This window comes from Copadichromis virginalis, linkage group LG6 (genome assembly GCF_057382275.1).
Source record: "Copadichromis virginalis isolate Kocher_CV1m ecotype Utaka linkage group LG6, C_Virginalis_male_GT1.1, whole genome shotgun sequence".
Classification (NCBI taxonomy): Eukaryota; Metazoa; Chordata; class Actinopteri; order Cichliformes; family Cichlidae; genus Copadichromis; species Copadichromis virginalis.
Window position 1 is genome coordinate 36,252,357 of NC_140623.1, and position 14,974 is coordinate 36,267,330.

Sequence of the window (14,974 nt, forward strand, 5' to 3'; positions counted from 1 at the left end):
TTCTTTACTAGTGTGACCCGTCACCTGGAAGATAACTTTTCGAGTACAACATTTTTCTCCTGCAGGGAAGGATTTTTTGGCCAATCAATGCCATAAAAGATATCTTCCAGTCTTTAAACTTTAAAGGGTCACCAGTGAACACTGTGGGTTCAGGTGCAGGCAGACGGTTGGAGACAAGCTTGCAAGCTCCTGTGTCAGGCTGACCTCCTCCTGCTTTCACAAAATCTCAGGTGGTGCACATTGAGGTTGAAATGGTTTTTGGCCTGTGGGATCAATGAATTTAGAGATTCAATAATTTGGCTGTAAGGCTGTGATTTGTCATCTGCCTCATCCTTAAAGCCTTCCAATCTATTGCAATTGTTGTAAGCTCTCACTCTTGCTGCTGCTACTTTTACCTTATTTTCTGCTTGTAGCTGTTGTAGTTTATTTCTCTCGTCCTCTAGTTTTACTGTAAATTCTGCAATTGTTTGTGCTTCTTTGATTTTCCATTCATGCTAAGCTACTCAACTTTGCTTGCTGTTCATGTATTTGTTGCATTGCTTTCGTCTGTTCTAGTTTAGCTGCAAGGTCAGCTTCTGCGTCCACAAGTTTGCTAGAAGACATAGAGGCGGCTCTGGAGTATGAATCTGAGCCTGAGAATCTGAATGCTCTGAAATAACTGTTTCTGTTTCAGTTTCCCCCCCAAAACAGATCCATACTCCTCTTTACTTATTATCATCCTTACAAGCTCCTTCTTGAGCCTGTCATTAAAGGTCTTATCTATATCTTCTAGTCGTTTACCAATAAGATCACAAATTTCTGTTGTTAGGGCAACACACTCATCCATTCTCTCGACAACATCTGGAGTAGACGTATGATTATGGCAGATAGGCTCATACAGTTGATGCACTAATGCTTCTTTAGCCTGTCAATTTGTGTTCTAATAAGGTCTTCTGTTGAGCAAAAACCTTTTAGTTTCGGTCAAATCCCTGTTGCTAACTCCTTCCAGGACTCATAAGCCTTGCTAAATGACCCTTTGTTTTTCTTGGCTTCCTGTTAATGCATCTCCTGCCCATTTTTTGTTAGTCTTCACTCTCTGGAGCAGGACCTGGCCTGTCTTGTCTCTGTAGATTTGTCTGTTTTTTTCAATGGAGGAAAAAGGTTTTTTTGTTTTGTTTTGTTTTTTGGCTTGGTGCACCTGCCCTTTATGTGTATATATCTGAACTCAAATGGGTGAACCAGTTTAACCAAGGTGTACAGACCATCATCGAGCAGTTGTCACTTGGAATGTTACATCATTTCTGTCAGTTCATCTCAGAAATTAACATGTTGATTATTTTTCCCTTTCAACAAGAATCACCAATTTTTGGATAGGTCGATCGATAACGAGGGGCTTGAAAGCACGATCCTGTTCCTTAGTCCGACTAAGTATGTATGTACGGATGTATAGGTAGTCTTTCAACACGTGAGCCTTTCTTTCTAGCAAAAGGTTTAACATTATAGGTTATTGCCTCTTAATAGAGGTTCCCTAATGTTTGTTAATTTTTATCATAGCGAAGGTTACAATGTCATATGAAATTTGCAAATTTAGGAAAATCCAGCACTAAACTGAAATACTGATAATTTTAAAATAACTATTTAAAGCAGTGTAAGTCATTTATTTTAAAATCAGTCCTAGCTTTTCCAGGCCATCTGTTGCTCCATGACTCCATCTGACTATTTATTAATCCTGTCAGGGTAGAATCCCAAAAACAAACACTTTTTCTTTTTATAAACACAAGATCTCAGCAATAAAAGCCTCATAAAGAGGTTAAAAAAAAAGATAGTTCTTTTAAAAAGATAAATAAATCAGGAATTAAAGTCAATACCATTAGAAATTATCCCCTATCTTGGGGATAATTGCTAGCAGCTTGCCACATTAACCTTTAAACCCTTTTATTTTAGCTACTTAAGATGCATGGCAGCAGTCACACTCCGCCTTGGGCCTAGATGTACAGCTGTTTGTCAACACACCACTTAAAGACAACCCCAATATCCTTGCAGCTTTAGCAGATGCTATATCACAAACCTGGGTTTGACATTAGTTCAGTTGGAGACCTACTAATAATATGTTTACTAGCTTCAGACAGCTATCTGAATTCAATGGTCTACACAGACATAATCTTTTTAAATGCCTACAGATTAAACATTGGGTCAGGAGCCAAACATTAGCATACCATACCAAACGCAACTCCACAAAAGGCCTTATTTCTTCTGTTTATGAAATTGTCACTGACAATTTACCAGCCTGTGATAATTGTTCAAAAAAAATCAAATAAGGAATTAGACTTAAATTGAACATATGAAGACAGTAATTTGTCTGGTTGCTAAATTCATCTCAGACATGATTGTTATCTACTCAACACAGTTAATATTATCCACTGAATATTACACTTCATATAGACTGAGTAAACTGAGAGACTGTATCTCTGACCAGTTCAAAAGGTGTAAAATCTCTGTTGGGGATCTTGTTCATATGCTTTGGAGTTGTGTGCAGTTACAGTCCTACTGGAACGCTGTGATCACAATAACCTCAGAGGTGTGTGAATTTCATTTGGACTCTGCTCCTAAGATCTGGATACTTGGAGATACTTTGCGTTGCTTCCAACTACTGTAGCAAAATGCGTATACTTAAAAAACTGGAAATCAACAGCACTTCCGAGCCAGAAACACTGGATTAACGAGCTGTCATCAAACTACACTCCTGAAAAAATCCTCCATTCAGTATAGGGGGAAATGAACAGTTTGAGCAAACATGGACTCGCTTTTTGAATTTTCTAACATGACTAGGCTTGATGGACTATTCTTTTCTGGTTTGGCTACAGCTTTTACTTATTTTACTTATTTATCTTTATTCTATACTTTATTTACTTTATTTTCACTCCTAAATGTTTGTGTTTGATGGAACTGTTAAAATTAATTTTAATATATACATTGTGATTTTGTTTGTCCCTTATTTATTTACTTTTTCTTAAATAGAATGTACTGCTGTGAAGCACACTAGATGTCAACTTTTGTTAATGATCATATGTTCTTAATAAAAAAAAAAATAAAGATAAATAAATCTCTTATAGATTTAAAGGTTCATACAAACTTACCCAGTCCTGATATTTATAAAGTAATTTAAAAGTGTGGATATGAAGTCACTTTAATAGAAAAAAATACATTTAGATTTGCAAGGCTTAACAGTCATGCTGCTGGGTAGTGCAGTTTGTCTTCTGTCTTGCTTATATGTAGATAATTTAATTTGCACCATAATAAAACAATTAAAATAAAATAAAAATCACAAAAGTAAAAAAGACATATTTTGGAAATTCATCAATAACACGATAAAATTAGAATTTCCGAGCTTTTCACTGTGTCCAACAAACGGATTGCAAATGCAGGCAACTAAATCAACACTTTACGGTTTGCACAGAAAGACAAACAGCGTTTCTGATTACAGAGGCTGTCCTGAGGAGGCTGTTTATTTTCTCTTCTCTAACAGCTGGGGTGAGAGCCAGGGGAGGTCAGTCATTGTTCTACCCTTTCACGAGGCTTTATGGAGGATCAAAGGCTCATCACCGAGCCTCGTTTCCACAGCATCTTTACAGCATGGGCTCAAACTGATTTGATGGTATCACACATTTTCTTCCAGTTGGTTCCTCTTAGACAAAAATAAAACTGTGGAGTGGCATTTGAGAAACACAGAACCGGGACACATCTTTCAGAAGCTCCTGCATTTCTAAAGAATAAGTATTAGAAAAATAACTGGACCAAAGGGGTTTTAAAAGCTCCTGTAAGATACTGTAGCTGATTATGGTATGCGGATCATTAGGAGAAATGACATGGATCACTAATACTTTCATTGCCAGCTTAAAAATGGAAGTTCACAGCTGTTAATGGTTTTAATGTTTTGGTGTGATTGGTGCATGGCTCACTGTTTGTATATATTCACGGTTCATAGTCCTGTGTTGTTAATGAAACACTGAGAGACCAAATATCACACAAGGCTTTTAGTCACAAGCAACTAAACATGATTATAAACATGCTTTGGGTGAGCTGGCTTTATAGATACATGTGCACACTGCACAAATAAATACACAAACATATTCATTGACATATGCAGTCAAAAATGCACATAAATCCCAGCACTCTGATTTTGGCTGTGCTTGAACAACATTTTTCTGATGGACGTGTTGATGTGCAAGTTTCCACTTAGTAACGTGGAGCTTATTCTGTGTAGGTGGACGTCTGCTACAATCTCTGCAGTAAATATCTGAGGATGAAACTTGATGGAAAAATATGGATGGTAATGATAGCACTACTTTTAGATAGACGGGCATTAAAAGAAGCACATTACATCACTCCTTACAGTGCAATTTCACAAACATGGGAGAGTTGGGTAGAGACAGAGCTGCTGGCCAAGAAATGCAGTTGGCATAAAAGAGCGACTTGACTTTGTGACCTATACTGTAATTTCCTCTTATCGCATTGGAAACACTCCAGCTTGAATTCTGTAAGTGTTTCTTATTTACACAATAAACTCAGTGAAAGGCAGTAAAATAGCAAGGTCTCCACAACTCCTGCTTGTATGTATGGTGTGTTAACAGCACGAGTGCATGTTTGAATGACCCCGTGTCCTCATACACTGAACCAAAACCACATGTTTGGGACAAACAGCTGCTTTTCATAACCACACACTGTCGCAGTGTTATCCATGTTAGGGCACTACAGCCCACATTTTACGGGGTTAAAAAGCAGTTTGAGCTTAATTTGCATCTGTTAGACATCAGAAGGAATTACTGTAAAAGCAATAAATGAAAAAAGTTAACTAAAATTCAATTTCAGACATAGCTCAATATAAATATAGTACTCAAACAGAAATGTGAGTTTTTCTTAATATATTATAGCCTTTTGATTAAAGAATGAATGAGAATCCAGACTTTGAATCATCTGGAATCAATAACATGTAAGCTAAGTATTTTTTACAAGATCTGGGCAAGAGAGTGAATTTTTCACATTTTGCACATACTGAGAGCAGATGTCAGTCATAAATATTATAATGGATAATAGTTTAGACACTGTTAAATATGAAATTTGACATTTCTTGATCATCCTGATTCACTAATGAGAATATATAACGCATCTGAAGTCTTTGAGAGTCAACAGCACCTGAGGCTGGCCTCTGTTTGACCTTTCACCCTGTATGTCAAGTCAAAGTGTACTTCAAGACCTTATTTCAAAACTACAGCAGTGCCGCATAACTCTCAGGAAAAAAAGGCTATCTAAAACACAAACACACACGTAGAAAAACACACTGACTATCTCAAACAATGGGCACAAATAATACATAATAAGTAAGTTATTGCTTACTCATAGCAGGATAAAAAAATATTAATAAGTCTCAACTCAAGCTGGACCAAACGTCTGCTGGAAACAGCAGGTGTAAAGGATTGATTTAAAAGTAGATAATATTTTGGCTTATCTGATAAAAAGCAGTAAATTGCTTCACGCTTCAAGCTTTATGGCGGCAACCTGAAAAGCATGATCCTCCTGTTAGGTAACCACAAGAAGCATCTGGTTAGAGGCTAAAATTATCAAAAGACAGGCTGCTGCATTTTGTACCATCTGCAGATGTGCAAGACAGGAAATATTAAAAATAACATACCAAACTTTCACGAGTCAAGTCTACATGAAGTGAAAAGCATGCATGACTACCTGCAGGTCTATAAAATATTCCACCTTAAAAAACAACAGAGCTTTTAAAGTTGTCTAAAATCATAGCCTTTTTTTTTTTTTTTTACTGTAAATGTAGGGTCTACAGGGGTACAAATCAGGAGTACTAGCAGTGTCTGATTTAACCTCATTTTAGCTACTTAGACATTAAGGAAGTTAATGGATGTTTTTAATGAGTACTTTGTATCATTTGGCAGCATTTCAAAGGACGCTTTAGTTGCACATTTTTAACCCAGCATGAGACGACCTTCCCTTTTTCTGGCTGTTTTGACAGGTAAGAGTATTTGTTTAGCTACAGTACAACCACACAAGTCCCTCAGCCCATGATGTGCTTTTTGGTTATTAAAATATATAAAACCTTTGATAATTCCTAATAGTGTCACTTATAATCTAATTTAAATGTAAATTAGATTATAATTTAAATAAAAAATACATTCTAGTATTCTCAGCTCACAGTAGTCTGCAATTCTTTGCTGAAGTATATAGTTATTGTGTAAAAGTGTGGCTATTGCTTCCTAATATTAAAGATTAAACTATTGGATATGCAGTGTTGGGGAGTAACGGAATACATGTACCGCCGTTACGTATTTAAAATACAAAATATGAGTAACTGTATTCCGTTACAGTTACCGTTTAAAAAGGTGGTATTTAGAATACAGTTACTTTGTTGAAATAAATGGATTACACTGCGGTACTTTCCCGTTTCATTTTGTCGCGGGTCAGGACTGTTTGGGTTTTGTTTGACAGCTACGTGCTGTTGTTCCAGGCGGCAGCGCTACGGTTGCCATGGTTACAGGGCGACGCTCTCTCTCTCTGCGACTGTGTGTTTCCTGGGTGAGAGAGCGCCTTTTCGTTGTTGTTGTTGTTGTGCTAAGCTAACAGGCAGAATGCTACAAGCATAGCTCTAAAGAATGTAGCATCATGGGCAGTGTAGTCCGTGTTGCAGGGAGAATGGACTGCCATACACGTTATGTGTCTGTGAGCGCGAGGAGGGAGAAAAAGGGGAGTGGAAAGGTACGAGTTGTCATCGAGCAAAAACGGGAGCTGGAAGCATGTAAATATAATAATAACCACTGCAGCCAAGAAGAGTGCCTGACGAGCCCAGTTGTAAGTAAGCTATTAAGACTCGACTGTACACCGTGTTCATGTTTTCCTCCGAAACAATAATTTCCGTTGGAGCAGCCTTTCAACGCCTCTCTCTATCTCTCGCAAGAAAAATTGACCCACACAACAAAGTAAAGCTATTTTTCGGCTACGAGCCGACAGGGACCCCGCCGTATTAGTCAGAGGTCCCTTTACTACAGTTCGGAGTCGCGGACCTTCAGTAATAGTAATAAATCACACAGCAATAGTACATTCACGTTGTTGTAAAAAGCATGATAATATATTAAGTAATCCAAAGTATTCAGAATACGTTACTGTCATTGAGTAACGTAACGGAATACGTTACAGAATACATTTTAGGGCATGTATTCTGTATTCTGTAATGGAATACATTTTAAAAGTAACCTTCCCAACACTGTGGATATGTAATGGCTGTTTTTTCCTCCCAACATATTTACATATTGCAGATCAAATTTAGAGAAAAAATAAATTGAATCTTGGATTTTTTGTCTCTAAAAACAGAAGCAAAACAAATGAGCCGAGTGTGTGTAAATAAAATTGTCATTTGGTAATGAATGGAAGAAGAAGAAAGGAAATTTTAAAAGAAAAGTGCAAAAAGAAAAGAACTAAGCCTTAATACTGAGAACAAAGGAAAGCCAAAGTTTTATGAAGAGTGACTTGACTGGTGCCAACTTTCTGTCATTTAACGATTTCTCTGTTAGAATTTCTCATACTGAATCCTCATGCAGTCAATGTTACCATGTTAAATGCGTCCATGTTGTAAGAAAGGAAATAATTTCAAACACCACAAATACCATGAAGAAGCAGCCTAAATCATTCATTTTTAAATGCAGAGTTCTGGTTTAGATTTCATAGTTATGAAAGAAAGAAAGTTTATTTTATTCAGTCTATGGCTGTGATGGACTTGACAGACTAATGGTCTGTCCATGGTGCACACTAGCCTACCCTGGATAAGTGATTAAACAGACAGATGGATGGTGAACATAAGATTGGTATGATGATGACAGTTCTATTTCAAGCTTAATTTAAAACTCTAGTTTGTCCAACAGTGTTATTACATGTAATAACAAATATTTAGTAATAAGATATTTATGTATGCGTGACAACAGTAATAGTTCCTGTCAGACATCTGTTGGCAATTTTCAGATATGTTCATGTCAGTTCAAAGTAGGTCAAGTGCTGATTTATACTGCTTTTGAAACAAAAATGAACTAAACCAGGAGAATTCATGTTAAGTGAACACGTCACTGGCGCTGGCAATTATAAACTCCTCGTGACCGGAGGCTCGTGCTGCAGAGACAGTCAGCATACAGCGGTGACTTATTTCTTTCAACTCTGTCTGTTAAGTTTAAAATAAAATGTGTCTTAATGTTTTCTATTGCTCTATTACATCTAGCAGGCAAAACAAAGTTGTTTTAGTTGTGAATGTGAGGCTAATGCTGTGGGCCGTCCTTCATTGGTTTTCTTGAGACTTAGCTAGAATAAATTTGATATATACTTGCTGTAATTTTCATAAGCATTAACATAATTCATGTCATACTATAAATATAACTAAACAGTGGGCTCACGCATCCAATCTAATTTATTATTGCAAATGCTTGAAGGTTGTTGCCATCCTCAAAGTCCAGACTATCAATCAGGAAGTGGCGTTGTCCAAACATTTTTGAAATAAAGGGGATTTGGAGCTTACTAACTGGCTAACACAGAGCGAAGTTTATAATTTTATTGTTAATATTTTCAAATAGTCTTTTAAACATCACAAACACACTTGTGTATTTGTAAGAAGAGACTTGTGGTAAGTAGAATTTCTTTGTTATGCTTTTGTGTTTTTGTATACCTGAGCTGCCTTGTTATCAGCATTTTTAAATAAAGAGAATTCCTGTCTCCAAGTGCGTTTCCTCCACCACATCAGCAGCCCTCTTACAGTTGTCATCAGGGAAAGGTTGAAATAAATGCCAAATAGTTCCAAAGTATAGTTCCAAAGAACTAGTGCTGGAAAACCTTGGCTATGACATTCAGCAGACTGTTGAACAATTGACTAATCTGCATCTGCGTATCATTAGCAAGTCTGGCTGGGGTAAATCTCTTTTCCTTTGAACTTAGGCCCATCTCAGAGCACTGGTTTTCAGTGTTTGAGTCTTCATGTTGTACATATCCATTAACTTGAAATACAGGCTATGCCTCACCCTTAAAATGATCAGCTAGAAGAGGAAATGAGCTGTGCAGCCAATTGTGAGCTACCTGTGTTTTTACTTGCCTTGGTTGATTTTATTGAAACATCTGGAATCTAAATGAGGTTTTTTTTTTTATTGAAACAGTTGAATAAACGTTTAGACTTTGCCGGTAAAACCAGTAAGGAAATATAGTTTATTTCCTGGCCTACACTTGCTGGATATCCAAGTTATTACTTGGAAACCCATTAGATGTCCCACAGATCCCTCTTGAGAAACAGTATTGCCACTTGCTTTAAAACTTAAATGGAAGTGCTGACAACCTAAAAGGCTGTGCTAGCAATTCACAACAGATGTATCAATCCATATCTGTTGCACTAAGTGGTCCAATCCTGTCTTAGACACTTTAGCATAAAAGTGCAGATGCTTTCAGTTGCTCCTTATGTTGACACTGTATGGCTGAGGTTGTCAAGGCAGCAAACTCTACATGCAAATAGTTTTGCCTTTGGAAGGAAAAGTGCATATTTTTATATGATACATGTTCATCTTCTCTCATGTAAGCAACCATTAACTTCAGTAGTATATCCATAGTTAATATCATTAACTAGTTTCAACCTATCATAAGTAGTTTCACAGGAGCCAGTTATGAGGCAGCATCATGATGTGATGATATGAGATTGCTACATATGTATTACTTACAAGAACAATGCTGTTTGATCTTCAGCTGGCAAGGCTACCAAATTATCATTGTGGGATATTTTGTTTTAGTCACAGACCTTTAGCACAATGCTGTATTTAAATCTTTTTTAAAAAGTCTACTTGACACATGTCAGCTGCACCTGTGAAGTTAAAATAATCAGCTATATCTGTTTCTGTCTGTCTGTCTCTGAGTCAGACACTATTTCCATCGTAAATTACGGTTCTTTTCTTTTATTTCCCAACACCGCCCCACTCCTCTGGTTTCAGTTTTTGTCCTCTTGTGTTTACCACCAGGAAGATTGCTTTCTCCTGTTCTAATGTGTTGCACATGTGCCTAATTGGTATCCCTCTGTGTGTTTATAGTCTGCGGCCCAATTCCAGTCCATACCATACACCCTCCCACTCTGTGACAAGTGTAACTCAGTGTAGAGTCAACACTGTAGCTGATGCGGTGTTGGATTATTTTACTACTTAATTAACATGTAGGGGAGGAAAAAAGAACAGCAAGCTTTAGGATACCTTTGTCTTTCCCAAACAGACGAAGGATTCTGAAAGAAACACATGGGACTTGTATCTTTTACTGTGTGGACTTTCCTTTATATTGGACACAGAACAGGTACTGCACCAACACATCCACTTAACACTTTTTAATGTAGAACAGCATCCAGTGTAGGGAACTGTTTAACACCAATACACTAATGAAGCAAACATGGTTACAGGCTGCATTGTGATAAGACCTTTTTCATTCCTTCTTAGAGCGTCTTTATGTCAGATGTTAAGCAGCTAAACTGAACTGGAACTGAATGTTCCAGCTTGCTGCTTGACTCTGGATTTTGAACCTGCCTGTTTCCTTTGGTGATGAGCTCTTCCTGAGCTCTTTTGTCACCTTCTTGAACTTTTACCTTTTTGTTTTTGGTATCCTCCACTTGACTCATCCGATTTTTAAGCATCTGTCCTTTGTAGTTTTGAGTTCTTTTTGAATTTTGTGTTATTATTATGTTACAGATTGTCTGGTTGGTTATTTTCTCGGTTTAGATTTTCTTATTTTCATTTTTGTTGTGTTTTACAGTGACGTTTCTATTTTATTGTTAGAGTTTATATTTAAAGGCTTGAGTTTCATGATGCATGCTCAATCATCATGGTAAGGAAATCATAAAAAGTTGTTGTTGTGCATCTGGACAGAATCAACTGTCCAGATGAGTCAAGGAGGCCATTTACGTGAAAAGGGAAAGACCATCTCTGAATCAAGGAGGGAGCCTAAGGGTACATCGCCATCTTACAATGCTGTGATTGCAGCCATTCCCTAACTCTCTGTAAATGGTACTCATAGCCATTGATCAATGGTCATTGATTATGGATTAATGGGCTTTGATCAGTGGTTGTTGATCAATGGTCATGACAATTTGCACATTAATAATCAAGAAACTGACGTCACAGCCCATTGTTCCTCAGTAATGTAAATGCAAATGCAATGTTTATGTTTAAGGTTGGGGAAAGCTGCAGTCACCTGAGACTGAAGAAGTCACTTGGATGAGTGACGAAATGTTTCTCCCACTGAAAACCTCCAGATGAACAGAATTAACCTTTTGGGGGTCCTTGAGCTTCAGTTTAACCTGTGTTCCATTGCATCCTGTTAAGTCTGTGTCACTTCTTGTTCTGTTTTGGAAGCTGTTATCTTCCATGTCTCGTTCCTAGCTTTACCTTCCTTGTCTTGTCATCCTTGGTTAGTTTCAGCTATGTTTAGTTCTCCACTTGTTTCTGCTTCTTTCATTACCTCTCATGTCTTTAAGCCCTCAGTTTATTTCTGTTTTTTGTTGTATTGCCGTCTGTTTGTTTCCTGCTTTATCCTGTGTCCTGTAACCAGCCTTAATAAATGGTTCTGTTTGTATTCTGAACACTGACTCCCTGGGTCTCTGCATTTTGGTCTGTGTTTTCAAATAGCCTTATTAAACTGTGAAATAAATTTTTGAATCCACTTTGGCAACTTGGCACCAAACGGTTATGAAATATGGAACAGGTGCAGCAAGAGTGGAATGTACAATTTTTCCTCTTTGCTCCTTCTTACAGTGAGCAGTCCCTAATTTTCACCAAAGGTAGCAGCACTGCTATCCATGTATGACCTCAGATCTCCACGGCATTCTGGAATGTTTCAACTCATGAAACACTAATCCCAACAGAAAAGAGGAGAATGAGAAAAGAAGCACAATTATAAGAAGTGATGAAAAATGAAACTACATAGAGGCTTAATCCAATGGGTGTGAAGCTGGAAATCCTGTAATTTCACAGATTTTAGTACAGTACATTCTTTTTGGCAGTTTGTGCAGCCGACTGGCTGAACTTTTTATTCTGTTTTTGTTCGCATGAGATTTGTACTATGCAGATCTCATGTTTGCCTATTTCTCTGTGGAGTCTGGGTGGATTGCTTTTTGTAAGTCATTGAACAATAATATTTTAAAACTTTGCAGTTTAACATGCATCAGGACCTGAAGTGGTCTTTGTGTGAATTTATGGGAAATTTAAAATTTATAGCTCCAGAGTATGATGTAAAAATCCCTTGGTGAAAAACTGTTGACTGGCTTCTGTGTACTGTGGGTGGAGAGGACATTGGGTTACTGGACTGCTATCCTCTATCCACAAAGGGACCAGGTGGAGCCTGCTGGCCAACTTCCACAAACATCTAAAAACAGCTCTCGAGAGAATAAAAAGGGCAACAGCTAAATATGCAGAGAGACAGAGGTGTTTGTGTGGAAGCAGAAACACTAAGAGGCAGAGACTGATAAACCTATTATTAGTCACCTTGTTTGGTTTGACTATAGTCACCATTTCGTTTACACACTTGGTACAAAGTCCTGCTTTGAATCCAACCAGGCAGATGTATGTCTTACTTATTGCCACAGAAACACACCATTAAACTCCATCAACAGGTCTGCCAATATTATATCAGCAAGATTCATCATGAAAAGGTCATTAGTGTTTGTTTGCAACCCCAGTGGGACTAAAAATGATTTAACTTGCAGTTGCTTGTAGACAGTGCCTTATCACCTTAATGAATTATTGTGCCTCTGTGTGTTGGTCCCTAGCAAGCAGGAACCTCCAAGGCCTCCGGGTGCCAAAAAAATGCAGTTCCTTTACTAGAGGTTGATAGCACTTTTTTCCAGTCTGTTTCAAAAGACTGATGTCACCCACAGTCTTTTGAAACTGTGGGTGGCATCACAGCAACTATTTCCATTTTTTATATACAATCTTTGTACTCTGTCTCTCTAAGTGTGGATTTAACAATGGTACACAATGAGTTTGTTTGCCTCTTATAAGAAAGTGAGCTTTGAAATTGGAAAAAAACTAACATAAGTTTTGTTTTATTTAGTTCTTTTTTTTTTTTACTATCACTAAAGTGTGTGTTTCGAGGGTTAATTTAGATGGTGTTTTCATGTTTGAAAAGAACTGCTGCTGACTTGAACCTTCACAGAGAGTGAAAGAGGAACATGATGAGTCCAAGGGGAGAGAGTGAACAATCGGTTATGAAACTACATGAGTCAACGTTTGTTCATCAGCCAAACTCTGCGTTTTTTCCCCTCAGCGGGATTAAGATGGGGCGAGCGGCTATATTAGCCTGTACTTGCTGCTGAATGAGGCATCATTATAAACAGCCCCCTGTAATAAAATAAAACAGTAAGCTTTGAAAGAATTTGGTCACTTCCCAATAATTTTGGTTCCATATTTGGAGTTTGTGCAGCCCTGCAGAGCATCACTGCACTATGTAGGAGGCTTCTGTTTATGTGACACAATGAAGAGTCACTTGGAGCTTGTACATAACATCCAATCAAAGGAGCTTGCAAAGAATAGCGTCTGGACTTATTTAGGTTGCTTGAAGACGTTTCACCTCTCCACCTTAATAACCTGATGATCCTCTAATCGCCTGAGCCAAGGTGTGAAAATGGGTGTGTGTCCCAATCAGCCAGGGTTTTGGGTGAGCTCATTGTGAAACCTGGCCCCACCTTATCATGCGAATTCCTGAGGTCAGATGGCCCAGGCTGTGAGTGGGCGTTAAGGCGTCTGGGGAGGGAACTCAAAACTGGATTATAGATGGCAGAGAGTTGGTGTCGTAAACCACCGCCTCTGTTCAAAGATGGTCGCTCACAGTGGACATAGATTCTCTTTCACTCCTCTTTCAAACCATCTGTCCTCTCTGTCCAGACGCAACAACATTGTCATCCCCTATGTATCAGAAAAACTCAGGAGAGTTTTCTCCAAGCATGACATCCCGGTGCATTTCAGACCCAGCAACACACTCAGACAAAAACTGGTTCACCTGAAAGACAAAACTCCAAAACACAAACTTAACAATGTGGTGTATGCTGTACAGTGCAGCGAGGAATGCCCAGACCTCTACATTGGAGAGACCAAACAGCCACTTCACAAGCGCATGGCGCAACATAGAAGAGCCACCTCCACAGGACAAGACTCAGCAGTCCATCTGCATCTTAAGGACAAAGGTCACTCTTTCGAGGATGCCAATGTTCATATTTTGGACAGAGAGGACTAGGGATGGGTACCGGTGTCCGGTGCCATGATGGCACCGGTTCTGACATAAACGGTAGTAACCAGACCGAAAAGCAGCGCACATTTCGGTGCTTTATTTCGGTGCTTTTTTTCCTGAGCTGTGATACACTTCTAGCCAATCATTTTACGTTTCCGAGGATAGTAGGCGGGGCCAGGTACGTACGTTCTGTTAGAGCAGAGCTACAGATTAAAAATGTCCAAGGCGAAGCGGTCAAAAGTCTGGCTGTACTTCACAGCAAAATATGCAAACTCAGCAGCCTGCAACAAGTGCTTTAAGGTGATACTGTGATACTGTCAAAGGAGGTAACACCAAGAATCCGATTAAACAGCTGGCGACGCAGAGCGTTTTTTTTAAAAGCCGAGAAATGTGCCGTATTTGATAGCTTGCTGCGAGACCTCATACCGTGCACGTCGGGTGGGTTGCCAGTTATCGGACCCGGAGCAACATCCCCCAAAAACCCGAAGAATAGAGTCCTGGCCCCTAGCCCTGCCAGTGTAGCAGAAATGATGACGGATGATGATGCAGCAGCAGCCGTTCTTCTCTGCGTGAGTAGCTTCATGTTGTTCGTGTGCAATTTACGTTGAGTAGGCTAACCACGTTATTGCATTAATGCATGTAAGGTGAACTAGCAAACATCATCATAGCTACATGCGGCTGTCTTCTTGTTTGATGGCAGATACTC

The 14,974-nt window shown here is 38.6% G+C and overlaps 1 long non-coding RNA gene across 1 annotated transcript; it reads left to right on the forward strand.

Annotated features, from left to right (window-relative positions):
• Window positions 1-6,521: 6,521 nt before the first annotated feature.
• LOC146708379 (uncharacterized) lies at window positions 6,522-11,626 on the forward strand. The gene is made up of 2 exons (XR_014920952.1): window positions 6,522-6,843; window positions 10,095-11,626. It is a non-coding gene; the product is annotated as an uncharacterized LOC146708379 (long non-coding RNA).
• The last annotated feature ends 3,348 nt before the right edge of the window (window positions 11,627-14,974 follow it).